This window comes from Myotis davidii, unplaced genomic scaffold, assembly GCF_000327345.1.
Source record: "Myotis davidii unplaced genomic scaffold, ASM32734v1 scaffold960, whole genome shotgun sequence".
Classification (NCBI taxonomy): Eukaryota; Metazoa; Chordata; class Mammalia; order Chiroptera; family Vespertilionidae; genus Myotis; species Myotis davidii.
In genome coordinates this window covers 1279824-1289077 of record NW_006293003.1, presented here as the reverse complement: position 1 = coordinate 1289077, position 9254 = coordinate 1279824, and the positions used below count along the sequence as shown (strand labels likewise).

At 37.3% G+C, this 9254-nt stretch overlaps 1 protein-coding gene across 1 annotated transcript in view; it reads left to right on the top strand.

Moving 5' to 3' along the window:
* Positions 1 to 9254, top strand: part of TSPAN7 (tetraspanin 7) — an 89946-nt gene that overhangs the window by 333 nt on the left and 80359 nt on the right. The gene's annotated exons all lie outside the window — the stretch shown is intronic.

Here is a 9254-nt window from a genome sequence, read left to right as displayed (position 1 = left end):
AAAAAAAAAAAAAAAGAATAATGCATTGATTTATTTTTTAAGCTCTCTGGATAGGGTCAGCCTCTGGGGAAAGTTGCGGGTTTATTAGTCTATTTTCCTCTCTGGACACCCCTCCTAACCTCCCTTACCAGCTTGTTTGCGGTGTCAATTGGAGCTAACCTGTGGCCAGCTGGGAGCAGGCGTGGGAGCGCAGGGTTTGATCCCAGATTCCTGGTTACTGCTGACCCCCCGGGATTGCAAGAGGGAAGCGCCAGGAGTTCTGTGTCTCTCTGGCAGGGCAAAGGTAACCAGAGGCCCCCAAGCGCACTGATGGAGGGGGTCGGGGGCAGGCGCCGCCGTCAATGCAGCCACCGCTGAGGGAAGACGCAAGAAGGGAGAGGCTCTTACGTAAACCAGCGGGCATCTTTGAGCTTTTTTGGCGACCCAGGAAATGTGTCTTAAGACCCTTTCCCCACTCGTCTTCACCCTCACGCTTTTCATCTTGTCTATCATTGCGTGAGCTCCTCCTCAGAGCCCTGGGGGAGGATCTCCGCCCCTTGGTGACAGGATCTTAATAGTGCCGCTAGGAGTCCTTGAAGCTCAATGCAGAAGGGTGACGTCAGCCCTTCAGCCGAGGTCTCAGGAGTTGTGTGGTGCACCTCACCTTGAGATGCGGGCTGCTGAGTGCTGGTCCGGGGCGAGGGGAGGAGATGGGGGGCGGGCTCAAGGCTGTGCCTTACCTCATCCTATTTCATGGAATCAATGCTGGGCCGACACTGCAGTGATTCACTTGGATGGAGGGGTGGGTGGTACCTAAAGAACATTTCCTGTTATTTCTGTTTCCATGTATAGCCCCCCCCCTTCCTGAAATTCTCCATTCCCACACCAAACCACAGCCATTCTGCTGGAGAATTAATGTCCACCATTCCCCGCCAACCCCCCACCCCTTCTTCAATAATCTGGGTCATTTCAGCTTCCAAGGCAGTCATTTTGAAACCCGAGGCTCTGTAGAAAAAGCCAGTCCTGTCTGCCTTTGGTTGTTTTTTTCCTTGCCACAGCTACCTCCCCGCGCCCCCCCCCCCCAACCTAATTTTGGTTTAAAACTGGGCACCCTGCTCTATGAGGTACCAGACTCTGCTTGATGGTGAACCAGGCTGTTTGTAATGTCCAAGGAAGGAGCTGAAATTTAATAAGGATTAGAAAAAACAAAACAAAACAAAATAAACAAACAAAAAATACCCTAATGTTCCCCCCACCCCCTTGTCACTGGCATTGGTGATTCTTCGGGTGGGGTAAACTGTGGACCCTGGGGACCAGGCATATCAAGAGCTCCGAAATGAGATAGAATAGATTAACTGGGGTATTGCACAAGGCAAACTGAAACACACTTTATTTGTACTGAAAACGACACAGATTGAAAATGTTCAGTAGTGGAATTGTGAGTTATGCACAGATCATCTTATGTCCTGTCTGGAAAAAGCAATAATGCATGCTGCTTGATGAACCTTCTTAAAAGCTATTCCTGGGAACTGGTTTACCTTTTTTCTTTCCTTAAATCTCTTTGTGTTTGCCCTTTAGTATTTACTTGCCTTCCTATTTGTTACTGGAGTAAATCATATGGGTTTACAGTATATACAAAAGAGTGTGAGCTCTTTAACTCTTCTTACTTACCTTCCTAAACCCCTCCTGTGAATCTTAATGCCCCTAATATGTCTTAAGCATGGTTTTTTATGTTCCTTGGTGCCTGCATTTTAATTTTTTCCTACTGTCAATATTTTTATAGTCTTAAATGAAATGTTTATCTGGAACCTTTTCAATAGTTTAAATACCATTCAGTAATCATTTCCTATTTCACAGCCAAAAGAATGAGATATTTCGAGATGCAAGGGTATTTTAAATAAGACATTTTCATTAATAAACCGTGGTCCAAATGCTGTGTTTTCTATTGTATCTTACATGCTATTTGTAACAGCTCTATAAAGATATAATTAACCTTTTTAAAGTGTACAATTCAGTGGTTATTAGTATATTCACATACATGTGCAACCCCAGTCAATTTTAGGAGTTACATTACCTGAAAAAGAAACCCCATACCCTTGAGCTATCATCCCCTAATTCCCCCCAATTCTCACCCCTCCTTGCCCTAAGCAATCACTAATTTACTCTCTTTGTATATAGATTTTCCTTTTCTGCTCATTTCATATAAATGAAATTATATAATATGTGGCCTTTGTGAGTGGCTTCTTTCATTTAGAATAATGTTTTTAAGATTCATCGATGTCCATTTTTTTTAATGGCCAGATAATACTCCATTGCATGATTGTATAATATTTTGTTAATCCACTTTCCATTGATGGACATTTGGGTTGTTTCTGTCTTTTGGCTATTATGAATAATGGTGCCATAAACATTCACAAACAAATTTTTGTATGAACACATGTTTTCAATTATCTTTGGAATTGCTGGATCATATGGTAACTCGATGTTTAATCATTTGAAGAACTGACAGACTGTTTTCCAAAGTGACTGCACCATTTTACATTCCTTCAACCAGTGTATGAGGGATCTGATTTCTCCATATCCTTGCCAACATTTGCTATTATCCAACTTTTTTTTTTATATATTTTATTGATTTTTTACAGAGAGGAAAGGAGAGAGATAGAGAGCCAGAAACATCGATGAGAGAGAAACATCCATCAGCCGCCTCCTGCACACTCCCCACTGGGGATGCGCCCGCAACCCAGGCACATGCCCTTGACCGGAATCGAACCTGGGACCTTCCAGTCCGCAGGCCGACGCTCTATCCACTGAGCCAAACCGGTTTCGGCTATTATCCAACTTTTTGATTCTAGCCACCCTAGTGCGTATCTCATTGTGCTTTTCATTTGAATTTTCCTGATGAGTAATTATGTCAAGTATCTTTTTATGTACTTATTGGTTATTTGAATATCTTCCTTGAAAAATGTCTATTCATATTCTTTGCCCATTGTTTTATTTGGGTTGATCATTTTTATTGAGTTGTAAATATCCTTTATATATTCTTGATTCAAGTCTCTTATCAGATATATCATTTGCAAATATTTTATCCTATTCTTGAGTTATCGTGTCATTTTCTTGATGGTGTCCTGTGATGTACAAAAGTTTCTTTAAGTTTTAATAAAATCCAATTTACTTGTTTTTTTTTTTGCTGTTTGTGCTTTTTGTGTCATATTGAGAAGTCCTTTGCTAAATCAAGGATCATGAAGAAAATGCTGTTTATGAGACTGATTTATCAATTCAGTAAATGCAGTTGATGAATGTATCTTTTTCTAGCACCTGGCACTATATCTGGCACATAATAGATACTCAAATATTTGTCAGGACTTCTGGGGTTATGTTAAAGTAACTAACAAAAAAATGACCTTGGTGTTCTTTTAAGTGGAAGATGTAGGGAATATTAGGCAGGATTATTTCCTTTTTGTTCTTGGTGAACTATTTCAGTAGGACTACTTCTCTTCCCTTACCACAGTTTAAATTTAAGACTAGAAGACATTTGAGTTTAAAATCATGGTAGACCAGTAGCATTAAGAGGTTGATGTACCTGAGCATATGCTAAAGCAGGAGGAGTCTACAATTATGAAAGAGAAATCTTTATTTACTTGGCATTCTTGGCTGTCTACAATAACTATCTCTCTTTGAGGTGTTCTGGAGACATGTTTGGTCACAGCTGGGGGTGGGGTACTATTGGCACCTAGTAGGTAGTGGCCACATGTACTGCTAAATATTCTCCAATGCACAGGACAGCCCTTCACAACAAATAATTATCTGGCTCAAAATATAAACAATGCCTGCAACCTCTGCACTACTATACTTTACATGAAGTAAGTCCTATGAAGAAAAATAGTGTTATGCAAAACTCGTTCTATTTACTGGTGTTTAGAGCCACGATACCAGAGCATACTCAACACTAGTTGCAATTAAGAAGAAAACGTCCTTTATGTTGTACCATAATTCTTTATTTGAAGATAAAAGGTAGGTACTTCTTTATATAATAGTTTGTAGATGATTAGGATGATTTGTCCTAGAGTTCAAAAACATCACCTGAATTCTATGTAAATGGATCCTTGATTTTCCTCGATTTATGTTTTGTTTTCAGGTTTATAGAAGAGGAGGAAAAAACACACCTAGGAGTAAGTTACCCTGTGCTTTAAAGATTAGCAAACAGTGCCTTGCACCTATGAGGTTTACTTAGGAAGTGTTTACTTAATGAATGAATGAATGAATAAATAAATGAAATTGTATTAACTACTCTTGAGCTCATTTATTTCTACTCACCTCACTTGAGAGACTTTTAAAAACAATATTATTTCCAGTCTTATTATGATGATTTAAATGTGTTCCTGACATTGATGTACGGAAACTTAGGATACAGGACTTTATAAAGATTTGCTTATCTTAATGATAGTTCAATTATTACATGTTAATGGTCATCTAATGCCATACATTTTCAATATCTAAAATTTTAATTGAAATTTAATTTAAGTTTGAATAAAAAAGGTATCAATCTTGTCCTAGTACAAAACAGAACATCCCTCCATGACAAATACATTTTTTTTTCAACAGAAAGTAGGAAAACTTTATAAAAATGCTGCTTAAAGAGTGAAATCTGTTTGGATTTCTAAGTTTTTAGTACATTTTAACACTCATCTGTGTCTTAAGCTAAGATTTAAATCTATCTTATCTAAATTGCTAAATAATATTGTGAAAAGAAATATTATTTGCTTCATTCCAGTGTATATTGGATTGTATTTCCTTTTTGACTATCCAATGAGGTAATTAGCTATCAATAGTGCTATCAAATTCTCTTTTGGTGAAATATAAGTGATTGTTTTTTCATTTGAAAAATATCACTAATTTTTGGGGGAGAATATTTTAAAAAATGATAGTTAATTTTTTTTTGTCATCAAGAAAGTTTGGGTAATTGGATTAAATAGAGGGGGAAAATATTAAAAAGCAGTCCCTAACATTTTATAGTGTTTGAATTTGGGCACATACAGAAGTTTATTTTGCATGTCAGTGCACCTCAGTAAACATTCATTGAATGTCTTTTATATGCCAGGTATTTCAATAGAAGTTTAGCTGCTGCATTTAGCATTTTACCTTCATTTCTAAGTAATGTATTTATTTTACTATTTCTCGATTTTCCAGTGTTAGGTATTATATATTGTCTTCCCACAATAGAACATGAAGATTTAGCTCTCCTACCCCCTTTTTCCTACAGTAACACCTTTACTGTAACATCCTACAGTGATCGCATTAATGCGACTAGGTAAGCCTGTTCACAGCTAAGCCATGTAGTGTACATTATGATTGCTTGCACAGCTTATTTTCCCTGTAGTTTTGAAATAGCTGACATCATTCTAATCTCTCTTTACTATCATCCTGGGGAATGCTGTCTCCTTTTATGTTGGATCCTCAATTTTTGTTTCTTAGTTTCTTCATTTTGGTGGTGCAAATCTTCTAGCAACTTTCTGGAAAAGAGTGCATGGAAGGTTAAATTTTTGAGAACTGGCAGGTGTGAAAATCTTATTTTGTTCTTGTGCTTAATTTGATAGTTTGGCTAAGTATAGAATTCTAGTTTGTAAATCATTAACCCTCAGAATGTTGCCGTCTCCCTGTCCCTAATCCCTCAGTCTTTTTGCTCCTGTGGTTACTATTGAGAAATCAAATATTTATGACTTTTCTAAAAATTAATTTTCTTCTCTAAAAGCTTTTGGAAACTCTTGTTCTTAGTGCTCTGAAATTTCACAATAATATGCCTTGTTGTGTCTATATTTTCATCTCTTTCCTGTGCAATCTTTCAATCAGGAAACTTAGGCCCTTCTATTTGGGGAAATTTTCTCGAATTTTTAAAAAATTTATTTCTCTGTTCTCTCTCTTTTAATGTTGGAACTTGTAGATGGATCCTCTAATTGTCACAATTGCATTTTTCATTTATTTTATATGTTGATTTCTATGAGCTCTTTTAAAGGTCTGAATGTTCCTTTATCTATCATCGTGTTCTTGTTTCATAAGTGGAATATCTTTTTAAAATCCCTATGAAAATATTAATTATTTGTTAAAGTTTTTTTTCTACATAGTTTCTTCCAAACTTGTCTATTTTCTGGCATATTACAGACTTGCCTTAAATTTCTAGTGTCCATTTGCTCTCTTTTCTGTACATGTTTAAGAGTAGAACACTAAAAAGCTGGGAGCTTGCAGCATGAAATTGGAGTTTGTTGATTATAAGTTAGGTGATTTGACAGTTGAGTTTTGGAACCAAGGTCAATATCTTTAAGTCTTTTCCAATGGTCCAATCAGATTTGGTACAGAAAATTTTTCCAATCTTCTGTCTGGATGAAGAAGGTTAGGGATATGGGTGTCTTCACATGCAGTATATATACCTTTGTTTAATCTACTATTTCAAGTAGAGAATCCATGTCCACTGCACTTCTGTTCTCTAGGTCAGAAATCATCTGTTTCACCCTCACTAGAAAATAAATGTCTGAGAGTGTTCTAGCCAGCAACAGGCTTACGAAGGCACATCCTCTTTAAGGTCATCTGGTCATCAGGGAATGGGGTGTGGCAAATGGGGATGAAGCTCTGAAGGTTACTGCTGCTTTTTTCTGCTCTTCTAATTTCTATCCACCAGGTGAAGGCCCATATGTCTTCTGACCTAATTCAGACCTTGCTAGATTAACTTAATGTGGAAGTAGCAGAGTTCAAAGTATAGTGGTGAGTGGGGCACTTAATGTTAAATAGGTTATTGCTGGGCTATTTTTCTGTTATTAGAATGTTGGCCCTTCATGTTTTTTATAGGACTTGTACATTATAATCTGAACAGTCTTTTCTTATTTAATCACTTTTACTTCCAATATGCAATTTGCGGTTAGGATATGTGCACTACTTTAATAGCATTTAGGGAACATTAAGTCTTTTCCACTTAGTTGTTGCTTAGAAACTAGCTCAATTTTTGTCTAAATAGAATAAAATATTTTCTTCATTTTTAATTATAGCTAGACCTCTTGATTTGACCTTACCTTGAGCTACATTATTTATGATTCATTGACTGTTCAGCATTATATACTGTTTTAAGTAAGCTCCTCAGAAGGTGCTGGGAATTAAAAGTCATTTGTGACTGTATTTCTTTGTTTAAACATTTTAAACCCTTGACATTGATGACTAATGCACTGCTAAATCAATTTGAAACACACTTTAAAATATATTCTTGGACAAGATTAACCAAAGAACTTATATGCATAGCCCATGGACACAGACAATAGTGTGGGGAAGGCCTAGGTGAAGAGGGGCAAAGAGAGTAAAATGAGGGACATCTATAATACTGTCAACAATAAAAAAAATTAAAAATATATTTTTATGACTACCAATTTGTGTTTCGTAATCCATCACAAATTGTTAGTCACAAAATAATAGTAGTCATGGGGATGTAAAATACAGCATAGGAAATATAGTCAATAATATTGTAATAACTGTTTATGGTGCCAGGTGGGTACTTGAAATATCATGGGTACAACTTTGTGTTATATATATATTTTCTTACGTCTTTTCTTCTTTGGTTCCATTATAGCTGCTTCCAATTTGGGTCATCTCCTCATGGGAAGCAAATCATTGGATTACTACTTTTAATTTTTTTTGAGGGGGCTGTTACCTCCCTTGCCATGACAGAATACTTTTCATTCTTGGCTGAACAATTTTGCCCTCTTTTATATAGAGCCCCAATATTCATAAAAGAAAAAGAAGGATGGAGGGGGGAAAGATAGTTTCTCTTTGTTTTGTTTTCCCCTTAGGTTATTTTATCAGTTGAACATGTAAGCATGTTACATAGTTTGGTGATAAAATTAAAGATCACTTCTTCTATGGAATATTTTCTTTAGAGCTTTTTGTAATGTATGGTGGGCTTTTTCATGATCTGTTTTAGGAGAAATTGCAGGTGTCTTATATTAGAAGATGGGGTGGGGCAGGCACAGGTGCTAGCTGAGCCATCTACATCAGTGAATCCTGTATACTCAAAAGGATTGCCTAAGGAGTCCTAACATATTTGATTAGACCAGTGGTCGGCAAACAGCGGCCCCTTGAGTGTGGCTGTTCCACAAAATACCACGTGTGGGCGCGCACGTACAGTGCGATTGAAACTTTGTGGCCACACTCAAGGGACCAAAGAACCGCACATGGCTTGTGAGCTGCAGTTTGCTGACCACTGGCTTAGACCACCCTAACAGATCTGATTCAGTTGGTCTTGAGTGGGGTATCAACACTGGTATATTTAAAATAATCTCCCAGTTGATTTGGCTTTACAAGTAAGATTGAAAACCATTAATGCAGAGAGAACTCAGTATATAATAGCAGGCCTGATTCATCTGGAATCTCCTAGATCTGGAGGTAGCTAGGGAGTATCTAGCATTGGCCTGTTGGTTTTATCTGCTTTGCACAAAAGTCTGGACTAGCTTTCCAGTCTCTTAGTAAACCAAAATGGCCCTGTTACTCTTACGTGACCTTGCTATTAGTTCCTAAATAGAAGAGTGCTCATCAGAAACACTAAAGGGAATTTTAAAAAATATATTGTTATTGATTTCAGAGAAAAAAAGGATACAGAGACAGAAACATCAATGATGAGAGAAGCATGGACTTGCTGCCTCCTGCATGCCCCCTATCTGGAATGGAGCCCACAACCTGTGCATGTGCCCTGACCGGGAATCGAAGTGTAACCTCCTGGTTCATGGGAGGATGCTCAACCACTGAGCCACAATGGCCAGGCTAAAGGGATTTTTAAAACACAGAAACTTCTTGTGAAGTTTCAATTTATCTAGAGAGCGGCCTCAGCATGTTATTTAAAAAACTATTCCCAAGGTGATTCTGATTCCTGGAAGGTGACTCTATGGTCCATGATACAGTTTGTTATTAAAAAAATTCTTATCATATGATTTCTTTCCTGTTTATTGATCAGTGGTACCATAAAGCTAATTTGAGGAGAAGGTTCCACAAGCAAGATGTAGCCAATCTAGTATTTTTCTCACTCACTGAGTCTGTCTTTGGCAAGGTTCTCCAATTGTATTCTTGGAGTTTGGGGTAGTTTCCAACTGTTAGCGGGAATCTATTTCTGTTCATCTTTGCACTGAGAAGTTAAGCATCTTTGTTTGCCCTCTGTCAAAAGATGAGACTGTTGTCTAATATGTAAAACACAAAAGCTGAATTCATTACTTAGCAAAGTTTATGAGTGAAGCAGATTTGATCTCTTT